We start from the raw sequence: 27,335 nt of genomic DNA, 5'->3' as shown, positions 1-27,335 counted from the left end.
AAAAAGACTCATTTAAGAGATTGTAATGCAACTTAGAACAAAACTGAGACTTCTTTTTGGAAGGTTGGGGAAGAAAATTAGAGTGTCGTTACAGTTATTGGGCTTCCCTGGTGGTTCAGTGGTAAAGAATCTGCCTACCAATGCAGGAGATGTGAGTTTGATCCCTGGGTTGGGAAGATGCCCTAGAGAAGGAAAGGACCACCTCCTTCAATATTCTTGCCTGAGAAATCCAACGGGAAGAGGAGCCTGGTGGGCTACAATCCATGGGGTTGCAAAAGAGTCAGACTTGACTCAGTGACTCAACAACAACAATTAGAATCATTGGTGACTCCATAATAATTTCCATCGGCCTCCTCAAAGCCTACCATATAAACACATGTGATTCAAATAAAAACTGTGTTAGCTATGCAAATCTAGTCTCAATTTATTGGCAATTCTCTTCCATCTAAATTGTGACCTCTATGTCCCTCCTGATATGAAATCAGGACCACTCACTGCACAGGACAAGAGACTGTACAGAAGAATCAGAGACCCACTGGACCTGAAGGCCAAGTGAACAGGCGGAGGTAACAGATATCTCAGAGGCAATGAGGCCACAGAGATTTGCATGCTCTTCCTCCACATTGAATACTTCAGTTCAGTTCAGTTGCTCAGTCGTGTCTGACTCTTTGTGACCCCATGGACTGCAGCATGCCAGGCCTCCCTGTCCCTCACCAGCTTCCGGAGTTTACCCAAACTCATGTCCATTGAGTAGGTGATGCCATCCAACCATCTCGTCCTCTGTTGTCCCCTTCTCCTCCTGTCCTCAGTCTTTCCCAGCATCAGGGTCTTTTCAAATGTCAGTTCTTCGCATCAGGTAGCCAAAGAATTGGAGTTTCAGCTTCAGCAACAGTCCTTCCAGTGAATATTCAGGATTGATTTCCTTTAGGATGGACTGATTGGATCTCCTTGCAGTCCAAGGGACTCTCAAGAGTCTTCTCCAACACCACAGTTCAAAAGCATCAATTCTTCAGTGCTCAGCTTTCTTTATAGTATAAACCTGAATACTTTAAGTTATGTAAAAAGGATCCTGAATCATAATATGATTCTAAATAAAGAGAAATCCTCTGAGATGTGCTGTTTTATCACCTAGGTCATATAAGTGCTAAAAACTGGAACATTATATAAAATAAAAATATGCTTTTGGGCACTTAATTTTCAAGCATGCAATTTATAATCTTGTGTGTTTTTAGAGCAGAGATTCTACATGCTAAATCACTTGGTCATGTCCAACTCTTTGTGACCCCATAGGCTGTAGCCTGCCAGGCTCCTCAGTCCATGAGCTTCTCCAGGCAAGAATACTGAAGAGGGTTGCCATACCTGCCTCCAGGGGATCTTCCTGACCCAGGTATCAAACCTGGGTCTCCTGCATTGCAGGCAGATTCTTTACCACTGAGCCACCAGGGAACCCCAGAGAAGAGATTTATCTACATATAATTTTCTAAGTTTAATAGATTCACTCATTTAATAGTATTTTGGCCAACTGCTAGATGGCCAAACCTATTCCTTGGGATTAGAGATAGAGAACTAAATAATGCAAATAGATGAGGTCCTGTCTGTTGAACAAAGAACATTTTTCTTTGTATGGCAGTGTGCATATCCCATGGAAGGATCTCCAGTACTACTGTTTTTGTGAAAAAACAAATCAAGGCATACTACCTTAAGCCAAGAAATCAAGAAATATTTGTGGGGTTGTAGTATGTCTACAGTTACATCCAAGGTGCTATAAATTTTTTCTTATTTGGTGGGAAAACACTAACTTCATAGACTATATTGTTTGATTCTCAAACATTGCTTTTTCTCTTTTTCAGTTGGTTACTTCTTTCCTTCTCTCTCTCTCTCTGCTTTCCTCTCTCCTTCACTCCATCGCCCTCTTTCTTTCTGGGATGATTTCTGCAGTTCCTTTGAAATTAGTACCCTTAGGAACCTTATTTAGGGAAATACTAACACAAAAAGTGGAAAAATTGCTCTTATTCATTTCTTATAATGATATTTCATACATGCTAAATTTCTATTAAATGCATTTTTGTATTAGCTCATCACAGGTCAAATTTCACTTGAATATAATTAGTATTTGTATATAATGTTTGATCTAATTTCTGAGTCAGACATTAGCATTGGATCATTCTTTTTCTCCTTTATAAATCAATAAGCTCACTTTTTGCTTCCAACAAAGTTGAAAACCAGTTTTTGCTTTCTGTTCTTAATAAAATGTGCCTTTCCTGTTCAGGAATCTGAAAGACTGCACAGTGCCAAATACTGAGAGCTATATTATAGTGTACAGAGTGATCTTTATTTTTTACACCCTTTGGAAATGAAGCCACACAAAAACACAGTGGGGTTGTCCTTCTTTGCATACACAGTGTGCTGCAATCCTAGAGGACTCTTATTTACAGTAACTGATGGAAGACTGAAAAGTGGATCTTGCTGAGATCAACTCCTTCTGTGCTCACCTGATTGACTAATAGAGTATGTGTTCAGCTTAACTGCTCAATAATAAAACCAAATAGATGCCATCACACATACTGTAATTTCTGACTAGTAATTTTCATCAAAAAATCAGAAAATAATTTTCCTTTTCTAAAGCTTTGTGTGCTTCAAGTAGATGAATTTGGAGTAGCTGTCATAGTCAACAAAAGAGTTCAAAATGCAATACTTGGGTCCAATCTCAAAAATGACAGAGTGATCTCTGCTCATTTCCAAGGCAAACCATTCAGGATCACAGTAATCCAAGTCTATTCCTCAACCAATAATGCCAAAGAAGCTGAAGTTGAACGGTTCTATGAAGACCCACAAGACCTTTAAGAACTAACACCTGAAAAGAATGTCCTTTTCATCATAGGGGATTGGAATGCAAAAAGTACGAGGTCAAGAGATACCTGGAGTAATAGGCAAGTTTGACCTTGGAGTACAAAATGAAGCAGGGCAAAGGCTAACAGAGTTTTGCCAAGAGAATGCACCAGGCATAGCAAACAGCCTCTTTCAACAACACAAGAGAAGACTCTACACGTGGACATCACCCGATGGTCAATACCAAAATCATATTGATTACATTCTTTGCAGCCAAAGATAAAGAAACTCCATACAGTTAGCAAAAACAGATTGGGAGCTGACGGTGGCTAGATCATGAACTCCTTATTGCAAAATTCAGATTTAAATTGAAGAAAGTAGGGAAAACCACTAGGCCATTCAAGTATGACCTAAAACAAATCCCTTACGATTATACAGTGGAAGTGACAAATAGATTCAAAGGATTAGATCTGATAAACAGAGTGCCTGAAGAACTATGGACAGAGTTTCATAACATTGTACAGGAGGCTGTGATCAAAACCATCCCCAAGAAAAAGAAATGCAAAAGGGCAAATGGTTGTCAGAGGAGGCCTTACAAATAGCTGAGAAAAGAAGAGAAGCAAAAGGAAAAGGAAAAAGGGAAAGATAAACCCATCTGAAGGCAGAGTTTCAAAGAATAGCAAGGAGAGATAAGAAAGCTTTCCTAAGTGATCAATGCAAAGAAGGAGAGAAAAACAATAGAATGGGAAATACTAGAGATCTCTTCAAGAAAATTAGATATACCAAGGGAATAGTTCATGCAAAGATGGGCACAGTAAAAGACAGAAATGGTATGGACCTAATAGAGCAGAAGATATTGAGAAGAGATGGCAATATTACACAGAAGAGCTATACAAAAAAGATATTAATCACCCAGACTACAATGGTGGTGTGATCACTCACCTAGAGCCAGACATCCTGGGGTGACAGGTCAAGTGGGCCTTAGGAAGCATCACTACGAACAAAGCTAGTGGAGGTGATGGAATTCCAGCTGAGCTATTTCAAATACTAAAAGATGATGCTGTTGAAAGTGCTGCACTCAATATGCCAGCAAATTTGGAAAACTCAGCAGTGGCCAAAGGATGGGAAAGGTCAGTTCTCATTCCAATCCCAAAGAAAAGCAATGCCAAAGAATGTTCAAACTACCACACAGTTGCACTCATTTCACACACTAGCAAAGTAATGCTAAAAAATTCTCCAAACTAGGCTTGAACGGTATGTGAACTGAGAACTTCCAGATGTTCAAGCTGCTTATAAAGAGCAGAGGAACCCAAGATCAAATTGCCAACATCTGTCAGATCATAGAAAAAGCAAGAGAATTCCAGAAAAACATCTACTTCTGCTTCTCTGTGCTAAAATCTTTGACTGTGTGAATCACAACAAACTGTGGAAAATTCCTAAAGAGATGGGAATATCAGATTGCCTTACCTGCCTCCTGTGAAATCTGTATGCAGGTCAAGAAGCAACAGTTAGAACCAGCCATGGACTGGTTCCAAATTGGGAAAGGAGTAGGTCAAGGCTTATTTGTCACCTTGCTTATGTAACTGATGTGCAGAGTACATCTTGAGAAAAGACAGGCTAGATGAAGCAGGAGCTGGAATCAAGATTGCCAGGAGAAATATCAATAACCTCAGATATGCAGATGACACCACCCTTAGGGCAGAAAGCGAAAAGGAACTATAGAGACTCTTGATGAAAGTAAAAGAGGAGAGTGAAAATACTGGCTTATATATATAACTCAACATTCAAAAAACCAAGATCATGGCATCCAGTCCCATCACTTCATGGCAAATGGTTGGGGAAACAGTAGAAAGAATGACAGACTTCATTTTCTTGAGCTTCAAAACCACTGCAGATGGTGACTTCAGCCATGAAATTAAAAGATGTTTGCTCCTTGGAAGAAAAACCCTGACCAACCTAGACAGCATATTAAAAAGCAGAGACGTTACTTTGCCAAGAAAGGTCCATCTAGTCAAAGCTATGGTTTTTCCAGTAGTCATTTATAGATCTGAGACCTGGACCATAGAAACTGCTGAACACTGATGAATTGATGCTTTTGAGCTGTGGTGTTGGAGAAGACTCTTGAGAGTCCCTTGGACTGTGAAGAGATCCAACCATTCTATTCTAAAGGAAAACAGTCCTGAATATTCATTGGAAGGACCGATGCTGAAGCTGAATGAAGCTCCAATTCTTTGGCCATTTGATGTGAAGAACTGTCTCCTTTGAAAAGACCCTGATGCTGGGAAAGATTGAAGGTGGGAGGAAAAGGGGATGACAGGGAATGAGATGGCTGGTTGCCATCATTGACTCAATGGACATGAGTTTGAGCAAGCTCTGGGAGTTGGTCATGGATAGGGAAGACTGACGTGCTGCACCCCATGGTGTCACAAAGAGTTGGACACGACTGAGTGACTGAACTAAACTGAACTGAAGACTTAGAAACATCTGATCCAAAGGCAGAAAAATTGACTTTTCATATATAATATTTTTTTTCAAAAATATATATGTCATTTTCCTCTATTGCCCATTTTAGAACTTGAATTATTGTTTGATGTAGATGTATCTTTTCTCTTGAAGTAAGGTTCACAAATGCAGAGACCAAATTTTATGCTTTTAATGTGGGTCTCAGACAGTGAAGTATCTGCCTGCAGTGCAGGAAACCTGAATTTGATCCCTTTGTTGGGAAATCCCATGGAGAAGGGAATAGCTGCCGAAGAATACCCCAGTATTCTTGCCTGGAAGATCCCATGGACAGAGGAGCCTGGCAGGTTGCACGGGGTTGCAAAGGTTGCAGGTCCAGGGGGTTGCAAAGAGTCGTACACAACTGAGCGACTAACACACAAACTTATTTGTGGAAGAAATTTTCACAGCAGATCAGGTTCATTGACTGCTTATTTAAATGGTTTCTGTCTCCCTGCTCTCCTCCGCCCCTAGTTCCCAGTCATTGTGACATTTTCTTCATCCAGGAAAGGACTTGTAAAGAGATTATTTTTTCCTTTGCTCTGATAAGGTAAGGAGAACTGGTCCTCTTCTCCCTAGAGGACTGGGAGTGCCACGTGCCAATGAACTGAGGCTGCCTTTCCTGCCATCCAAGAACTGCCTGATGGTATTCCAAGGGAGGCACAGGCTGAAATGGTGACTCTCAGACTCAAAAGACCTCTGGAATTTCCCAGTTTAGGAAGGAAACAGCCTCTGGGTTTTTATACAACTTGAATTTAAACTGCACTTCTCCAAACATGTAGAAGTTTATGACTTTCCATTTGTATAAAAATCAGCATCTGTCTTTCCAAATCAAGTGACAGATTACTTATTTCCTTAGTGAAAGAGATAAAAGAGTATTTGGAAGAAATCAGTTCTAGTGACAGAAATTCCATTTTTCCTGTTTCTGTTCCCCAGTAGTTTTGTTTTTTTTTTTTTTTAAATAAAAAATTGTATGTCTCCCACATATCTTTTCTTTCTTTATTTCTTTGCTTTTCTTTGGTTTATACCCCTATACAGTTGTTAGCATTGTGAAAAACGAGAACTATAGTTTTAGATGCATTCTTTCATACTTTTATACATTCATATTTAATTCTTTATTCTATTCAGGAGTGGATTATAATGTGATACAAACACAAAAATCCCTTTTTAAAAGTATTATTATGTTTAGAGATAATCCTATTATATTTTCATCTAAGATAACTTTTAGTGACATTAGCTATTATACAGTTTTATGTATTTAATGCATAATACATTGTTAGAGTTTTAAAACATAACAAAATATATCCATTAACTATTAACAATTATAATATAAATTTGAGTATAACTTTATCTGCTAGTAATTTTAAAATATTTTAGAAAGAGTATTATTGAAAATTATTTTTAATTCTATGATCAAAGTAATCTCAGAAATATCAGTTTGCTACCAGCAAGTTTTTATTAAAACAAACTGAATCAGGAGTGTGAAATAGATTCTTCCTTGTCATTAAGAATTAGCCTTGGTGGCAGAAGTTGCTACAGTTGCTCAAGAGGAATAAAGAGCAACAAGGCACACAATGAATAATGCCCAGGGACAAAAGGAGAATAAACTATTATCATCTGACTCTTGTGTGCAGAGTAATCTGCAGAAACTCAAAGGTCAAAATTTGCTACTAGCAAGCCAAAAGTTCACTGCAGTGTCAGCAACCACAGTTTCCAGAGAAAATGGGATACGAGCAAGAGATTATTCTTAATTACTTTTGTTAATTAGAAGATGTCTGTGTTGTACCATATATGATGTGTAACTGGCTAGAATCCCTGGTACTAACATTCTTCTTTACTCCATTGTTGCCACTCATGCCTGCCTGGATAGAGGTAGGAAAATGTGTTTGTATGAGAGGAAGGAGATCAAGAAACAGACTCCCTCCTTTTGGAATTAACTGTGAAACCTAAATTTTGTATGTAATTAAAAGCAGGCAGAAATTTGCTAGTTATTATTTTTAAAAAGACTTTCCTTTGCAGAATCCTTATAGTTCCTTCTTATATCAATTGTTTAAAACAGTATCAAGGAGTTATACAGGTATGAAATGACCTTATTCCAAAATATTTTAATCGTTTTTTGAATGCGAGAAAGAAAAGTAAAAATGATCAATCACTAGATATATTTTTTAAAAATATTTGTGCTCTTTCAGAATATTAATTTGTGTCAGATTGTAATAACATAAAAAAATGCCACAAATTTATAGCCAGTTTAAATACCAAAGAAAATCATTGAAGTAAATACATCTACTTGGCTTAAAATACGAGCAAAAAAGTTAGTATTTTACTCTGTGATTTCAGATACCAACATAATCTATATTTATTTGATTAAAATATCCAGTTGATCCTGTCTTTTTAATATCTGTATAACAGAATAATTGACTAGTTATTTAGCTCAATCCACCAAGTAATTATTTCTGAATAGTCTATCATATTTTATCCCCTGTATTACCTTAATTTATTGATAGCAATAGCCCACCCACCAATTGATAACCCACCTGGGGCTTCCCAGGTGGCTCAGTGGGTGAAGAATCCATCTGCAGGGGAATCCACATTCAGGAGACGTGAATCTGATCCCTGGGTTGGAAAGATCCCCTGAAGAAGGGCTTGGAAACCCAGTCTTGTATTCTTGTCTGGAGAATCCCATGGACAGAGGAGCCTGGGGGACTACAGTCCATAGCGTCCCAAAAAGCCAGACGAGACTGAGCAACTGAGCATGGATGCACACATTAATAGCAACAATAACAAACTTTTGAGGAGTGTCTACTGTATTGGAACACGTACTTTCCAGAACTTCTCTCTAATTTTTGGAGTATAGTTGCAAAGTAAGATGTATTATCATGCACACTTTTTAGATAAAAATTGATATAATTTGAAGATGAATATAGTACAACTAAATTTCTTGATATTACAAAATAGAAAGAAGCTCACTTGAAAGAGTCTAAAATTCATATTTATATTTTTATTTACCCCAAATTGCCTTAATTATTAAACTTCTTGTGTTTAATTCTTGACCAAACAACAATAACCTTTTATGTTTTCCATTAAAAAAAAAAGTAAAACAGATACCAATTCCTTAATTGTGTATCAGGAAAAAAAAAAAACTTAATAAAAGGGTTAAGAAAGTCTTCAACAGAGCCTGAATCCAGCAAAAGATGTCACAGCTGTACATGTATGAATGGCATGAATTATACCATTATTGTCTGGAGTCAAGATATGTGACTTTACTAGTACAGTCTTAATCTGATGCTGATGCTGCCATGATTGTTCACTCTTCATGGAAATAAAAATACATGACAGGTTAAGGACAGGAGGCATTCATCTGACAAAGAAAGACTGGCTGAAGAAGTCACATAAATCAAAGTTTGGTTCAATCTGTGAACTTCTGAGTAACTATGTGTGCCATGGATATGACAACCATGGATGTCCTTGAAAATATTAGAAATATTTTAGTTTTCCACCCTCACCATTTAAAAGTAGCCCAAGCATCTGTCATGGCTATTTGGGTTCAGATGAATCCCATTTCCCACTTAGGAATTTTGCTGGCTATTACTTATAAGGTTGCCAAAATGAAATCAAAATTGGGATTGGGTTCTGAGCAGAAAAAAAAAAAAAAGATTAACAAAAGGCAGTTATTCAGGAACTCTCAGTAGTACATTATAATGGCTCATAAGATTTTAAATATGTTTGTGATCAGAGCTTTATGTAGACTGAATTCTTTGGCAGAAATTAATTCACCCAAAACTTCTCGTGTTTTGAGCTCGAAAATAGTCTGACACAGCTACTTTTATAGATTCTTTGAAAGACACTTTCTAATTTGTTATTGGGTATTGAAGGAAACTGCTGTTGCCACTGAAGGATATCAGATAATTCTGAGACCATAAATATCTATCATGTTTTAGGTAATGTTGGAGAAAGTCCAATAGAGAGAGAAGCATAGCTATACTCATTGATAAAATGGAGCCGGTGTTTCATTATGAGTTCACACATCTGAAGCCTGATTTCTTCACTGCTTTCAGAGTTCTATCCTTGAAGGGCCTCCCTGTCCTTATTCCAGAATAGTGTGAAGACTATATTTCCTTTTCAGCAAACATAATCATGCTTTTGGTCCACATTAGTGTTTTAAAATTAAGAGTTGAATGGGTGTTTTGGAAACTGGCTGCAATATACTTGATAGAAAGTATAAAACCTTTCTGGGGAAGGACAAGACACAGTTAATACTACTTGAAGCTTGGAGCAGTTTATTCAGCAGGTATGGGTGGAATTAGGCTCCCACACTGAGAACAGCATTTGGAACGTTGTTGACCCTGTGTTATAGCCAGTGGCCTTACAGTATATGTTGATAAGGAAGTCTAGCTAGTGAGATAACAAACTCTATTCCTGTTTGAATTATTCAGTTATGGAAGTCTCTTTGGTAATTCACAGAAATGATGAAGGTAATTCATGTAGATGCCCTCAAAATGACCAAATTGCCAGCTAAGAAAGCACTGGAAAACTATGGAGATACCTAGATCAGATCCAACTAGTTATTTGATTTCATAAAATGAATAGGCATGGGTATGCTCAGGCTTGTCATCCTGCTTATTTGACTTATGTGTAGAGTACATCATGCAAAATGCCGGGTTGAATGGAGCACAAGCTGGAATCAAGATTACTGGGAAAAATACCAACAACCTCAGATATGCAGATGACACCACCCTTATGGCAGAAAGTGAAGAAGAACTAAAAAGCTTTTTGATGAAGATGAAAGAGAGTGAAAAAGCTGGCTTAAAACTCAATATTCAAAAAGCTAAGATCATGGCATCTGGTCCTATAATTTCATGACAAATAGATGGGGAAACAATGACAGACTTTATTTTCTTGGGCTTCAAAATCAATGTGGGCCATGACTGCAGCCATGAAATTAAAAGATGCTTGCTCTTTGAAAGAAAAGCTATGATAAACCTAGACAGGATATGCAAAAGCAGAGACATTACTTTGTCAACAAAAGCTATGGTTTTTCCAGTAATCATGTACAGATGTGAGAGCTGGATCATAAAGAAGGCTGAGCACCAAAGAATTGATGCTTTTGAACTGTGGTGTTGCAGAAGACTCTTGAGAGTCCCTTGGACTGCAAGGAGATCAAACCAGTCAATTCTAAAGGAAATCAAACCTGAATATTCATTGGAGGGACTGATGCTGAAGCTGAAACTCCAATACTTTGGCCACCTGATGCAAAGAGCTGATTCATTGGCAAAGACCCTGATTCTGAGAAAGATTGAAGGCAGAAGGACAAGGGGATGACAGAGGATAAGATGGTTGGATGGCATCACCAACTCAATGGACATGAGTTTGAGCAAGCTCCAGGAGATGGTGAAGGACAGGGAAGCCTGGCAAGCTGCAGTCCATGGGGTCTCAAAGAAATGGACATGACTGAGTGACTAAACAACAGTGACAACAATGCTCAGACTGTGTAGGGTTCAACCTCAAGTCAAGTGAAACCACTAATGTGGAAAGAGACTGCTCTCAGCTCCTACCGATAGGAAAGAAATGTCCTTAAGATGCCCCTCTGTAAAATTCTTATTGCTCAGGTACCAGCACTTTGTTGGAATACATGGACTCCTATCAGGAGCTTTAGAGGACTACAAATGGGTATTGTTTAGAATTGAGACTTTTTTTCACTCTGTGTATGCTAAGTCGCTTCAGTCATGTCCAACACTCTATGACCCCATGGACTATAGCCTGCCAGACTCCTCTGTCCATGGGATTTTCCAGGAAAGAATACTGGAGTGGGTTAGCATGCCCTCCTCCAGGGGATCTTCCTGATCCAGGGATTGAACCCATGTCTTTATATCTCCTGCATTGGCAGGCGAGTTCTTTAACACTAGCACCACCCTTTTCACTCTGTTTTATTTATTCAGTTTCATAAGCAACTGTGGAAAATATAATTAAAGTTTGGAATATCAAACAGGCTATCAAATTTCTCCACCAGCCTGAATATTTTTGATCAACATACAAACTTTACTGTTACCAATGTATGGTCATACCGAGAAAAATATATTAAACAAATATATATCCTATTCTTTAATATGCTGTGAATTGTGATTTCATTGAATACACAATTTACTCAGTTCAGTTCAATTCAGTTGCTCAGTCATGTCTGACTCTTTGCGACCCCATGGACTGCAGCACGCCAGGCTTCCCTGTCCATCACCAACTCCCAGAGTTTACTCAAACTCATGTCCATTGAGTTGGTGATGCCATTCAACCATCTCATCCTCTGTCATCCCCTTCTCCTCCCACAATCCATCTTTCCCAGCATCAGGGTCTTTACAAATGAGTCAGTTCTTCATATCAGTTGGCCAAAGTATTGGAGTTTCAGTTTCACATCAGTCCTTCCAATGAATATTCAGGACTGATTTCCTTTAGGATGGACTGGTTGGATTTCCTTGCAGTCCAAGGGACTCTCAAGAGTCTTCTCCAACACCACAGTTCAAAAGCATGAATTCTTTGGCACTCAGCTTTCTTCACCGTCCAACTCTCACATCCATACATGACGACTGGAAAAACCATAACTTTGACTGGATGGACCTTTGTCAGCAAAGTAATGTCTCTGGTTTTTAGTATGCTATCTAGGTTGGTCATGGCTTTTCTTCCAAGGAGCAAGCATCTTTTAATTTCATGGCTGCAGTCACCATCTGCAGTGATTTTGGAGCCCAATAAAATAAAGTCTGTCACTGTTTCCACTGTTGCCCTTTCTATTTCACATGAAGTGATGGGAACAGATGCTATGATCTCAGTTTTCTGAATGCTGAGTTTTAAGCCAAGTTTTTCACTCTCTATTTCACTTTCATCAAGAGGCTCTTTAGTTCTTTTTGCTTTCTTCCATGAGTGAGGTGTCTTCTGCATATATGAGGTTATTGATATTTCTCCCGGAAATCTTGATTCCAGCTTATGCTTCATCCAGTCCATCATTTCTCATGATGTACTGTGCATATAAGTTAAATAAGCAGGGTGATGAATAAGCCTTGAAGTACTCCTTTCCCAATTTGGAACCAGTCTGTTGTTCCATGTCCAGTTCTAACTGAATCTTTTTGACTTGCACACAGGTTTCTCAAGAGACAGGTCAGATGGTCTGGTATTCCCATCTATTTCAGAATTTTCCACAGTTTGTGGTGATCCACACAGTCAAAGGCTTTGACATAGTCAATAAAGCAGAAATAGATGTTTTTCTGGAATTCTCTTGCTTTTTTGATGATCCAACGAATGTTGGCAATTTGATCTCTGGTTCCTTTGCCTCTTCCAAATCCAGCTTGAACATCTGGAAGTTCAAGCTTCATGCACAGTTGAAGCCTGGTTTGGAGAATTTTAAGCATTACTTTGCTAGTGTGTGAGATGAGTGCATTTGTGTGGTAGTCTGAGCATTATTTGGCTTTGCCTTTCTTTGGGATTGGAATGAAAACTGTCCTTTTCCAGTCTTGTGGCCACTGCTGATTCTTCCAAATTTGCTGGCATATTGAGTACAGCACTTTCACAGCATCACATTTTAGGATTTGAAATAGCTCAGCTGGAATTCCATCACCTCCACTAGCTTTGTTCGTAGTGATGCTTCCTAAGGCCCACTTGACTTTGCATTCCAGGATGTCTGGCTCTAGATGAGTGATCACACCATCGTGATTATCGGGGTCATGAAGATCTTTTTGTACAGTTCTGTGTATTCTTGCCACCTCTTCTTAATATCTTCTGCTTCTGTTAGGTCCATACAATTTCTGTCCTTTATTGTGTCCATCTTTGCATGAAATGTTCCCTTGGTATCTCCAATTTTCTTGAAGAGATCTCTAGTCTTCCCCATTCTATGGTTTTCCTCTATTTCTTTGCACTGATCACTGAGGAAGGCTGACAGAAATCATAATGTATCCCTAAATGAACTTTAAGTTAAGACATAATTCTGGCCCTTGTAGCTGTTTTAGATATAACTATGACTCTGTCCCCATTACCAAGTGCTAAGGATAGTCTTGTAATTTTTATTCAAGTCTTAATACTTCCTCCTGGAAAGAGGTAAAAGCAGGACTTATTGTGGCAATTATTATTGACACATATGTCTTTCTTTAGATAAGCACTTTGTCCAACCAGAGCCCTCTAGTAAGAAGTATATGAGTTAAAAGATATAATAGAAAAATATGTTTATGGGAAATATGAAGAACACTCATATATAGGTTTTAATTTCAGGGAAAGATGAAGTAACTTTATTCCCATAAAGTGTCTCAGAACAATAGAATAATACTCCTAGCTGTCTCTAAGATCTCGTATTCATTATTGGGAAATATTGGAAAAAATATCTCACTTGTTTTGTACAAAGAATGGAAATTGACTTATGTGTTCTGCCTAAAAGCTCAGTCTGGATAATTTGGAGAAAAAATATGGTCACACAGCACCCAGATAATTCATTTAATTAGAACTAATATTGAGTTCATGATATGTAGGAAGTACTTGCTACTTTGTTTCTTTTAGAATGTATCACACTGCTTAGCTTCTGCACATGACATGGATTTGAAATGAGTATGATGATAAGCCAATTGATGTCATTTTCCCATAAGGTTAGCACTTGACTTGCTTCTCTGATATACTAAATGGGAATGTAATTAAATGACTTTTTAGAGAAGCAATGTGGAATTGAGGTAGTCTCAAGAAAAAGATTTCAGGTTTATTTGGCAGACATATCACAAATGACTATTTTTTTAGGATATGTATGTCCCATTTATGGCAACTCATGCTAAACTGTATTTAAATTTACACTCTGCCCAGTGGAGAGTTAATGGGCTCCACAATTCTTCTGCACGTGTATCCAGCCTATCCTTTGTCAAAACCACCCTGGTAACAATATATGTCGTGACTTGATGAGAATAGACATGTTAGGCAAAATGTGTACAAAGTTATACACAACTTATTATTATTATTATACAAAATATATACAACTTTTAGTTTAATGTCTCATGGTTCTAAGACTATAATGGGAAAATTATTTCAGGAGACACATCAGCAGCCAGTTAGGGAAGATGATGAATAATTTATGAGTTGTCTAGGCATGCTAGTAAACTGATAAAACACCAAACTCATTAATAGTCTGACAGAGGGCTTATTCCTTCTCTTAAGGAAGGATAGAATGGATTCTGGTGTTTTTGGAGATCTGTAGTAAGGAATGTTAATGTCCCAGATTAAAGTGGTCTATTTTTAAGGATACTTTATTTTGGAAAGCCTAACCTATGAAAAGATGCCACAGGGGCAAGATCCTAGTTTGCTATTGTTCCAGGTGCCAAAGATAAAGAGAAAAATCCCCCCTCCTATTATTCAACTGAGATTGAATACATAAAGAATCAATGCCATGCTGTCCCTGTGTGGGGAACTGAAGTGTTAGTTGCTCAGTCATGTCCTGTTCTTTGTGACTCCATTGACTGTAGCCCACCAGGCTCCTCTGTTCATGGAATTCTCCAGGCAAGAATACTGGATGGGTAGCCATTTCCTCCTACAGGGGATCTTCTCAACCCATGGATCAAAACCCAGGTCCCCTGCATGGCAGGCAGATTCTTTACCACTGAGCCACCACAGCTCCCCTCTATGTTGGGAGGCATGGACAATGTCATGTCCTGACATGATATAGGTTCTGGAAATCTATATCTGTGAACGTTTATGGTATGATATTCAGGATATGCTTATATTCATAAGTCAGAGAGAAACTGCAATTTCCTGAATAATGGTCTCTAATTGCTAACCTCGCCACTGAGAGTACAGGAAAAGGTCATTTCTATGGGGATGGAACAAAACATAATAGTGTGACTTTTTAATTTCTCTGTCATGTCTATGTGATGTAATAAGAATTTGTATATTCATTAATAGAATTAAATGAAGTAAAACCTATATACATGATGCCCCCCTAACATCCAAATGAGAAAATATTTAGGAAGACTGATTTGAAACACACTAAGGATGAAAAATTATTGGCCAGGGAAAAAAGTGAAAGTGGCTTTAAATTATATAAGAAGATAATAACAGCAGTATTTCCTTTCTCTGAGATCCAAGGTACAAGCAATTGATCTAAGACTCTGTTCCTAAACATGATAGGATATTTACTAGTGGAAAGGTAGCAGTGGTGTCTCTAGTTAGAAAGAAATGCCTTTTTATTTGGATCTGTTAGTAGGCCTAGATTTCTTATTGTACAGTACACTTGAGAGTTTATAGATTTTTTGGAGAATAGCTGACTGTAGAATAGTAGTAAGGCATGTAAACATATTTTATCTGTGAAACTGAGGAGCCCCAAAGCAAATGACTTCTTTTGAGAATGTTTCCACACACATTGTTCCGAACTTGTCCGTTAATCCAAAACCACAATGCCTAGTAAATTGGGAGTAATGATTTTTTTTCTGAAAGTATATATAAGATTTGGTTTATTTTATATAAAGTATATCTATCTATATCAATAGAATTATTATTTATCTTTGGTATTGGCTAAGAACTATATTTTTTATGAGTCTTTGACAACCTAACTTCTGTGTTATTTATTATATCATGAATTTAAATATCACCTATATATGGGATAATTTCACTTTATCTGGCTGGGGAATATATGCTGAGCTGCAGACTCATAAATTTTGTTTCCTTGATGTATCCACCTGAATTTCTCACTTAATTTAAAATTTCATCACTTGATTTACATCTCTTTGATCCATTTCAAATCTGATTATTTTTTGTTTTTCTTCCCCCATTTTACATTTAATCTCCCTCTTATAAATGGGCCAGACATAGAAAATTTCATTTATTTCTTCCTTGCCATTACCTTTAACACAAAAAATCCATGCTATTTTTCAATATCTCAACCATTTATCTCATAGTGAAAAACATGAGTATCTCTCACACAGATCATCACAGACCATCAAATTGGGTTTTCCAAGTTCCCATTTGCTACTATGGCCATACATTGTAATAAATATCATTGGAAAACTTAAAACGTGTTTAGCAGTTTGTTAATCATGGCTGATCTCAAATAGCAGCCCCTATATCCCTGCAGAAATCCTATTATCACTAATCTTCTTAGGTGGATGGAATATTACATAAAAAGGGTAAAAACACTAGTCAGGAAAAGTCAATAAGAGAATAATAAGAGCTTTAAACTTATGATCTCACTTAATCCTTGCCACACTCAAGCCTGTTAGATACTATTATTGTTTCTATTTTGTAGATAATGAAACTGAGGTACCTAGAGATCAGTGGTAGCACCAGAATTCAAAATTGCAGCAGAGGCTGCTGCAGGATACTATACAAAAGGAAGATGAAAAGAGCAATATACAAGAAAATGGAGAGACCTGAGAATCTAAAGTAGGAGGTGGAGCAACAGAGACAGGATTTATCTTCCCACTTAATCAACAAATAAAAATATATGGAGCAGTAGTTTATAGGACAGTGGGCATCAGACAATGAAAGGCAGTAATCTCTGAAAGCAAGGGCATGTATGAGGGTGAGTTATATGATTGCCCCAGTTTACTGCCATGAGAGTAAGCTGTACAGAGAGGAGAAGTTCAGATGGAGCACAATGAATTTGCTGGGTTGAAGAAGTGGTAGTCTAGGAAGACAAAGACAGCAAGAGACACAAGAGCTGCATAGATAGAGAGCTCCAGTGTATTCTACTATGGCTCATGATTTTAGTGTCTTACCTAAGAAATCTTTGTCTAACAAAGATTCCTCCTGTTTTCTTCCAAAAGCTTTATAGTTTTAAATTGTACAATTAAGTGTTTAATCCATTTTAAATTAAACATTTGTGTCCAGTACAATGTATAGAAGTTTGCTGTGCATATGAATACCATCTGCTGCTAAGTTGCTTCAGTCATGTCTGACTTTGTGCAACCCCATAGACAGCAGCCCACCAGGCTCCTCTGTCCCTTGGATCTCCAGACAAGAATACTGGTGTGGGTTGCCATTTCCTTCTCCCATCTATTCTAGTACCATTGGCAAAAGACGACTTTTTGTCTACTGAATTCCTTTCAAAGATCAATGACCATACATATAATTCTGAACTATTCTGTTCCATTGATCTATTTGTCTGTCTTTAAACCACATTGTCTTTTCTTCATCTTTTTTGAGGTGTAACTGACAAAGGATGAGCTTCTCTGGTGGCTCAGAGGGTAAAGCATCTGCCTGCAATGCAGGAGACCTGGGTTCGATCCCTGGATGGGGAATATCCCATGGAGAAGGAAATGGCAACCCACTCCAGTATTCTTGCCTGGAAAACCCCATGGACGGAGAAGCCTGGTAGGCTACAGTCCATGGGGTCGCAAAGAGTCGGACACGACTGAACGACTTCACTTTCACTGACAGAGGATGAGATGGTTGGATGGCATCACCGACTCAATGGGCATGAGTTTGAATAAACTCTGGGAGTTGGTGATGGACAGGGAGGCCTGGCATGCTGCAGGTCATGGGGTCGCAAAGAATCGGACACAACTGAGTGAACTGAACTGAACTGACAAATGAAATAATAAGATATTTAACATGCATAATGTGATTATTCAATATGCACATATAATACACTGTGAAATGATTGCCCCCACTGAATTACTTAACACATCCATTACCTCATCTACTTATCTTGAATGTGAGCAGAAGTGTCAGATATCATTCCTGTGATACATTATAGTTTGAAAGAAAATTTTGCAGATGTAATTAAGAATACAGATCAATTGACTTCAGGTTAATCATTGTTGTTCAGTCACTTAGTCATGTCTGACTCTTTGTGACGCAATGGACTGTAGCACGTCAGGCTCCTCTGTCTTCCATTATCTCTTGGAGTTTGCTCAAACTCATGTCCATTGAGCCGGTGATGCTGTCTAACCATCTTGTCTTCTGTCATCCCCTTCTCCTCCTACCTTCAATCTTTCCCAGCATCAGAGTCTTCTCCAATGAGTCGGCTTTTTGCATCAGGTAGCTAAAGTATTGGATCTTCAACTTCAGCAACAATCTTTCCCATGAATATTCAGTGTTGATTTTCTTTTGGATTGACTGGTTTGATCTCCTTACAATACAAGGGACTCTCAAGAGTCTTCTCCAACACCACAGTTAAAAGTATCAGTTCTTCGGCACTCAGCCATCTTTATGGTCCAACTCTCATATCTGTACATGACTACTGGAAAAACCATAACTTTAAGTATATGGACCTTTGTGGGCAAAGTGATGTCTCTGCTTTTTAATATGCTGTCTAGGTTTGTCATAGCTTTTCTTCCAAAGAGCAAGCATCTTTTAATTTCATGGCTGCAGTCATGGTCCACAATGATGATGGAGATGAAGAAAATAAAGTCTGTAACTGTTTCTTCGTTTTCTCTTTCTATCTGCCATGAAGTGATGGGACCAGATGACATGAAATTAGCTTTTTGAATGTTGAATTTCAAGCCAGCTTTTTCACTCTCCTTTTTCACCCTTAGCAAGTGACTCTTTAGTTCCTCTTCACTTTATGCCATTCAGTTCAGTTCAGTCTCTCAGTCGTGTCCGACTCTTTGTGACCCTATGAACTGCAGCACGCCAGGCCTCTCTGTCCATCACCAACTCCCAGAGTCCACCCAAACCCATGTCCATCGAGTCGGTTATGCCATCCAACCATCTCATCCTCTGTCGTCCCCTTCTTCTTCCGCCCCCAATCCTACCCAGCATTAGGGTCTTTTCCAATGAGTCAACCCTTCGCATGAGGTGGCCAAAGTATTGGAGTTTCAGCTTCAACATCAGACCTTCCAATGAACACCCAGAATTGATCTCTTTTAGGATAAATTGATTGGATCTCCTTGCAGTCCAAGATACTCTCAAGAGTCTTCTCCAACACCACAGTTCAAAAGCATCAATTGTGTGGCACTCAGCTTTCTTCACCGTCCAACTCTCACATCCATACATGACCACTGGAAAAACCATAGCCCTGACTAGACGGACTTTTGTTGGCAAAGTAATGTCTCTGCTTTTAAACATGCTATCTAGGTTGGCCATAACCTTCCTTCCAAGGAGTAGGCGTCTTTTAATTTCATGGCTGCAATCACCATCAGCAGTGATTTTGGAGCCCCCAAAAATAAAGTCTGACACTGTTTCCACTGTTTCCCCATCTATTCCCCATGAAGTGATGGGGCCAGATGCCATGATCTTAGTTTTCTGAACGTTGAGCTTTAAGCCAACTTTTTCACTCTCCTCTTTCACCTTCACCAAGAGGCTCTTTAGTTCTTCTTCACTTTCTGCCATAAGGGTGGTGTCATCCGCATATCTGAGGTTATTGATATTTCTCCTGGCAATATTGATTCCAGCTTGTGTTTCTTCCAGCCCAGCGTTTCTCATGATGTACTCTGCATAGAAGTTAAATAAGCAGGGTGACAATATACAGCCTTAACATACTCCTTTTCCTATTTGGAACCAGTCTGTTGTTCCATGTCCAGTTCTAACTGTTGCTTCCTGACCTGCATACAGGTTTCTCAAGAGACAGGTCAGATGGTCTGGTATTCCCATCTCTTTCAGAATTTTCCACAGTTTATTGTGATCCACACAGTCAAAGGCTTTGGCGTAGTCAATAAAGCAGAAATAGATGTTTTTATGGAATTCTCTTGCTTTTTCGATGATCCAGCGGATATTGGCAATTTGATCGCTGGTTCCTCTGCCTTTTCTAAAACCAGCTTGAACATCTGGAAGTTCATGGTTCACGTTTTTCTGAAGCCTGGCTTGGAGAATTTTGAGCATTACTTTACTAGCATGTGAGATGAGTGCAATTGTGCGGTAGTTTGAGCATTCTTTGGCATTGCCTTTCTTTGGGATTGGAATGAAGACTGACCTCTTCCAGTCCTGTGGCCACTGCTGAGTTTTCCAAATTTGCTGGCATATCGAGTGCAGCACTTTCACAGCATCACCTTTGAGGATTTGAAATGGCTCAACTTCAATTCCATCACCTCCACTAGCTTTGTTCATAGTGATGCTTTCTAAGGCCCACTTGACTTCACATTCCAGGATGTCTGGCTCTAGGTGAGTGATCACACCATCGTGATTATCTGGGTCGTGAAGATCTTTTTTGTACAGTTCTTCTGTGTATTCTTGCCACCTCTTCTTAATATCTTCTGCTTCTGTTAGGTCCATACCATTTCTTTCCTTTATTGAGCCTATCTTTGCATGAAATGTTCCTTTGGTATCTAATTTTCTTGAAGAGATCTCTAGTCTTTCCCATTCTGTTGTTTTCCTCTATTTCTTTGCACTGATCACTGAGGAAGGCTTTCTTATCTCTCCTTGCTATTCTTTGGAACTCTGCATTCAGATGGGAATATCTTTCCTTTTCACCTTTGCTTTTTGCTTCTCTTCTCTTCTCAGCTATTTGTAAGGCCTCCTCAGACAGCTATTTTGCTTTTTTGCATTTCTTTTCCATGGTGATTTTCTTGATCCCTGTCTCCTATACAATGTCACGAACCTCTGTCCATAGTTCATCAGGCACTCTGTCTATCAGGTCTAGTCCCTTAAATCTATTTGTCACTTCCACTGTATACTCATAAGGGATTTGATCTAGGTCATACCGAAAAAGATAGGACACTGAAAGATGAGCTCCCCAGGTCAGTAGGTGCCCAATATACTAATGGAGATCAGTGGAGAAATAACTCCAGAAAGAATGATGGGATGGAGCCAAAGCAAAAACGATACCCAACTGTGGATGTGACTGGTGATAGACGCAAAGTCCGATGCTGTAAAGAGCAATATTGCACAGGAACCTGGAATGTTAGGTCCATGAATCAAGGCAAATTGGAAGTGGTCAAACAGGAGATGGCAAGACTGAACGTCGACATTCTAGGAATCAGCGAACTAAGATGGACTGGAATGGGTCAATTTAACTCAGATGACCATTATATCTACTACTGTGGGCAAGAACCCCTTAGAAGAAATGGAGTAGCCATCATGGTCAACAAAAGAGTCCAAAATGCAGTACTTGGATGCAATCTCAAAAACGATAGAATGATCTCTATTCATTTCCAAGGCAAACCATTCAATATCACGGTAATCCAAGTCTATGCCCCGACCAGTAACGTCGAAGAAGCTAAAGTTGAACGATTCTATGAAGACCTACAAGACCTTCTAGAACTAACACCCAAAAAAGATGTCCTTTTCATTATAGGGGACTGGAATCCAAAAGTAGGGAGTCAAGAAACACCTGGTGTAACAGGCAAGTTTGGCCTTGGAGTACAGAATGAAGCAGGGCAAAGGCTAATAGAGTTTTGCCACAAGAACGCACTGGTAATAGCAAACACCCTATTCCAACAACACAAGAGAAGACTCTACACGTGGACATCACCAGATGGTCAACACCGAAATCAGATTGATTATATTCTTTGCAGCCAAAGATGGAGAAGCTCTATACAGTCAGCAAAAACAAGACCGGGAGCAGACTGTGGCTCAGATCATGAACTCCTTATCGCCAAATTCAGACTTAAATTGAAGAAAGTAGGGAAAACCACTAGACCATTCAGGTATGACCTAGATCAAATCCCTTATGCTATTAGGGGACAGAAATAGTAAGTACCTAATTGAAGCACAAGAGAGGTTAATCACAAAGCAGATTAATAGTCAGTTTGACTTAGTTATATGGTCTACAGATAAGGGACAGAGAAAGACATAATTTGGAAGCAACAAATATGCTCTTATGAAGGAGCACATGGCATAATGTACAAAAGACCACATGGCAAGATTGGTAGGCACCTACTAGGATCCAAAAACAACCCTTGTTTGAGATCCAGCAAGAAAATAGGGTCCTCAGTCCTACAGCTGTTGAGTTATACCAACCATCTGAATGAGCCTGGAAGAGGCTCTTGAGCCCCAGATGACTTCTCAATTTCAACCATGTGAAACCTTCAGCACACTACCCAGCTATGATATGCCACACTTCTGACCAATGGAAAGAGTGAAATAAATTTGTGTTGTGTTTAGCTGATAAGTTTGTTGTAATATTTTTGAAGTAAAATAAGCTAAAATAGTTACAAGTTGTGTTCATAAGATATGACATTACATGAAAGCAATATCACATGCTAATTGTTCCCTTAGACTGTCTACAGAAATGGTGAGACTTAATTCTCAAATAGTTAAAAACATGATTCTTACGGAAGTACTTTGTTAGTAATGACTAAATTTTACTTAACTTGTTAGGAATGGAATCAGGAGGGCAAAAATCTTTGTTTAAATAAATATATAAATGGAAAACAAAGAATGGTATAATAAGACTGCTCTATAAAGAAAAAGGAACACTTCTACATTGTTAGTGGGAATGTAACTTCATGCACCCACTATGGAAAACAGTCTGAAGATTGCTCAAAAAACCAAAAATAGAGTTTCTATATGTTCGGCAATCCCACTCCTCTGCATATTCCAGACAAAACTGTAATTAAAAAAGATACAGGCACCGCTATGTTCATACCATCACTATTTACAATAGCCAAGACGGGAAAGCAATCTAAATATCTGTCAAAAAAATGAATGAATATAGAAGATGTGATATATGTGTACAATGAAATACTACTCAGCCATTAAAAGAATGAAATAATGCCATTTGCACCAACATGGATGGACCTAGAGATTATCATACTAAATGCAGTCACACAGAGAAAGATAAATACCACATAATATTACTTATATGTGGAACCTAACATGTGACTTAACTGAACTTATCTACAAAACAGAAATAGACTCACAGACATAGAGAACAGAGCTATAGCTGCCAAAGTGGGGTCAGGGAGGAATGGACTGGGAGTTTGGTATTAGCAGATGCAAACTAGTATGTACAGGATGGATAAATAACTTGGTTCTACTGTATAGCACAGGGAACTATATTCAGTATCCTGTAATAAACTGTAATGGAAAAGAATATGAAAAATAATATGTCATATATATAGCTGAATTGCTTTGCTCTACAAGAGAAATTGACACAATGTTGTAAATCAACTATACTTCCATAAAATAAATATTTAAAAATCAAAGATTGCTACATGAGATCCAAAAGTTGTCAGTGTCCTAAATGGGCACTTTTAGAAATACCTTCTCTACCAGACAAAGAATCATTTTCACATTAATTTTCTACAAATTAATCCCGAATGTAGCATTTGCTTTCTAATCAATAACGACTACAAGTCAAACAAATTAGATCCTCTAATCAAATAATCCTTAGGTTATTTTGTTAGGCAGTGTTCTAGTATGATATTGAAAGGACATGAAATCACTTTTCCCTTTCATATCTAAGTTTTGATTATTATTTATTAATGAGTGCTATTGGGTATGGGATAAAATGATGACAGAGGGCCTGCCCACTAATGAATTATGGATCTGAATATTAAAGTGATTTTAAAATATTTTATACTAGAAGAAATGTAGAAATATTCAGAGCCTATAGTAATCAAAGAGACTTACTCTATTAAATGAATGTATTCATGATAACTAAATATAATCACATTAAAATTAAAATTATTCTAAAATTAGTGTATCTATATTTTTATATTATTTGAATACATATTAGCAAAATAACAATAAACATTTCCTTTTTTATATCAATTAGTTGATTGAGAATATGTAGAAGAATGGTTTTTCAAACTATTTGCCTTAGAATTGCAATGAGAACTCTAGATCCATTCAATATTTTAAGATTTCTGTCAATTAACCCATAATTTCCTCCTAAGTCAGTCTCATTTTTATCTGGTTTCTTTTCAGTGCTTTCACCCACTCGATAATACAGTCATAACGTAAGTCCAGCAGCTTAGTAACATTTGTCTGGGCAAGTTGACAGCAATCCACTAATCACTAAACTTTACTGAAGAAAATCCCACAATGCTGCTGCTGCTGCTGCTGCTGCTAAGTGGCTTCAGTCGTGTCCGACTCTGTGCGACCCCATAGACAGCAGCCCACCAGGCTCCGCCGTCCCTGGGATTCTCCAGGCAAGAATACTGGAGTGGGTTGCCATTTCCTTCTCCAGTGCATGAACGGGAAAAGTGAAAGTGAAGTCGCTCAGTCGTGTCCGACTCTTAGCGACCCCATGGACTGTGGCCTACCAGGCTCCTCCGTCCATGGGATTTTCCAGGCAAAAATCCCACAATACAATGTACTTATTTCCATAAGGATATAAGAATACTTGTGTTTTATTGTTTTATAGTTATTTCCACCAGAATATTTCTCAGAAGGAAGAAAATATACATTACTTCTTTTCATTTACACAATCTAATACAGTTAATACTGGCATGTATTCAATGAGTAGGTGTAATTTAAGAGAGAGGTTAGTTAAGGATGAAAGCTTACATTCTAGTGGGCGATTATTGACCATACCTATGAAGGAAACAGCTTCTTGAGAAGGTTGGAACACCCTGTGTTGAACTAACTAGATTTATGATTCTAATTTAAGATTTTTTAAGCTTCTGGAAGCTCTCTAGCATTATTCTCTGTTAAATCTATTACTATCATCACATGTTTCTATGGTGTTAGCAACCTGTTTAGAAATCCAATGCATATAGATAAAATAAAGATTAAAGAAAGAAAAGCAGTTACATTAATGTTCTCTTTGTTTCTTCAGCAGCATTTGTCATTTTACTCATACTGACCCCAATTGATGTCTATTTTATAACTGTAGTTTAGATTTATTATAAATGAGGGATTTATGCCTGTGTATTCTAATAGAAATCTCCAATGTGATACAAGTCAGTTGCTTGCTTGTTAGGATCGTGACCAATTGTAGTATAGAGACTGTGGAGTTTAGTCTTTGTTTACATTTAAATTAATATAAAAATTTTGTTCTTGGAGGACTTTGAACTGGTGTCACTTTTTCAAGCTCTTTCACCTTGTGCTAAATGAGAACATTATCCCTAATATTGCTTTGCTCTTCTCTATTTCCTGTTGGGTGAATGAATCTACCCTCTTTCAAATATGATTACCCTCTCTTCACTTTTACTATTCTTGTGGAATTAGATCACCTTATCAAGTACAGCAGTTCAATAATAGCCTTCCTTAAATAGGTACATGAAGGTCAACTTGAGACTTCCTTCTCCACAGGGATCAAAAAGAGGTATGAAATGCCATTACAGCCTAAATTCTGATTGTCTCTAACCAAGCGGAAGGTGTTTTTATAAATAAATCCAAGTTTATAACAGATGGCTTAGCACAAGCAGAAAATGAATCAATGTGAAATGTGAAAACATCTATAAGCCAATGAATATTAACAGCTTAATATTAAAAGGACTGTAGGAATTCACAGCAAGTGTATATATTATCAATATTACTTCAGAACTCTTATTTTTAATAAAGAAAGGATATATTACAGTCATGTGATGCAGTTTGCTCTTTCAGTACATGCTTATATCTAACATCTGTTTTCATACAATTCTAAATAAAGCAAATTACAGATAAGACTATAAATAAATGGCATGCTTATATTTCTGCATATTCTGTGAATATACCATTTATTGCTTTTATAACTATCAGAATGCCACGAGTTTTCAGCTCTGCCACCTGCAATAGAATTTGTTTAAAAAGATCTTTATAATTTCCCAGATGGTAGGATAGAGAAGTTTTTACACATGTTTATGAATTTTTATGTCCTTGAATATTTTTTCTTTAAAAATGGAATGAATTTTTCTCTTTTCATTCAAAATTTTATTGCCAGTGAAGTTCTTAATGATAGAAAATCTCCCCTGAAAGTGAACTAGAATTCAATTATCTTCAATCTCATTTTAACTTATACTTTCTGTTAAGCTTTAGATAAAAATATGACTTGTTATGTAGTCATATATTTCCACTGAACTGAATTTCATATCAAACTGACTTCTTTTGCAAATCCGTAAGACTACTGCAGACACATTCTATCTTTTCCATATTCTCTCATGAGTCTTGAGTCTCATATAATAATTACACTTTCAGTTCAGTTCAGTCTCTCAGTCCTGTCCGACTCTTTGCAACCCCATGAACTGCAGCACACCAGGCCTCCCTGTCCATCACCAACTGCCGGAGTCTGCCCAAACTCATGTCCATTGAGTCGGTGATGCCATCCAACCATCTCATCCTCTGTTGTCCCCTTCTCCTCCTGCCCTCAATCTTTCCCAGCATCAGGGTCTTTTCAAATGAGTCAGCTCTTCTCATCAGGTGGCCAAAGTATTGGAGTTTCAGCTTCAAAATCAGTCCTTCCAATGAACACCCAGGACTGATCTCCTTTAGGATGGACTCGTTGGATCTCCTGGCAGTCCAAGAGACTCTCAAGAGTCTTCTCCAACACCACAGTTCAAAAGCATCAATTTTTCGGCACTCAGCTTTCTTTATGGTCCAACTCTCACATCCATACATGACCACTGGAAAAACCTGGGTTGTGGGGACATGATTAAATGATTAGCCACGTCCAGGAAGCCTCTTCTCAGCAAGTAGTTAGAGTACTTGTATGGTCAGGTCATTCGAGATGACTGTTCTCTTGTTCTCTGTACATACCCTGCTCCATCAGGTCCTGCTTTACTCACATGCCCATACAATACTCTCAATTATAGGGCTTCGTCAATACTCCCTATGTGCTTGCAGGTGGTTTCCTTGGTAATTGATGAGCCAACCTGACATCAATTCCCTCTGTAAATTATAGTCTCCTCCCCCAGTAGTGAAGATTGCTGCTGATTCCTGCCTCTCAGCTGCACATACAATGAGAGCATCACTTCAGGACCTTTTCCTTCAGACAAGTAAGTTGCCCGGATCCATAAACCACTGATGTGCCTGTCGCTATCTCTGGGCTCTTGTCTCAGTCTTGAAGCTGAGCAACTACAAAGCTTTCAGACCTGAGGGTGCAGCCCAAAAGTACCACGTTTCAAACATATTGTTAGCCTACATTTCTGCTCAGAACCCACCAATGGCTTTTCTGCATTATTCAAACATAACTATCCCAAAAGATGACTGAGTAAACTCCTCTCTTTTCTCTACCTTGCTCATTTAGCTCCAACCACACT

At 38.1% G+C, this 27,335-nt stretch overlaps 1 protein-coding gene across 1 annotated transcript in view; it reads left to right on the top strand.

Moving 5' to 3' along the window:
- Positions 1-27,335, top strand: part of LOC145539114 (uncharacterized) — a 541,345-nt gene that overhangs the window by 56,244 nt on the left and 457,766 nt on the right. The gene's annotated exons all lie outside the window — the stretch shown is intronic.

Source organism: Giraffa tippelskirchi, chromosome 2 (genome assembly GCF_054371585.1).
Source record: "Giraffa tippelskirchi isolate mGirTip1 chromosome 2, T2T-mGirTip1v1.2.pri, whole genome shotgun sequence".
Classification (NCBI taxonomy): domain Eukaryota; kingdom Metazoa; phylum Chordata; class Mammalia; order Artiodactyla; family Giraffidae; genus Giraffa; species Giraffa tippelskirchi.
Note: the sequence above shows the minus strand (reverse complement) of the source record. Positions and strands in the feature narration are given on the sequence as shown.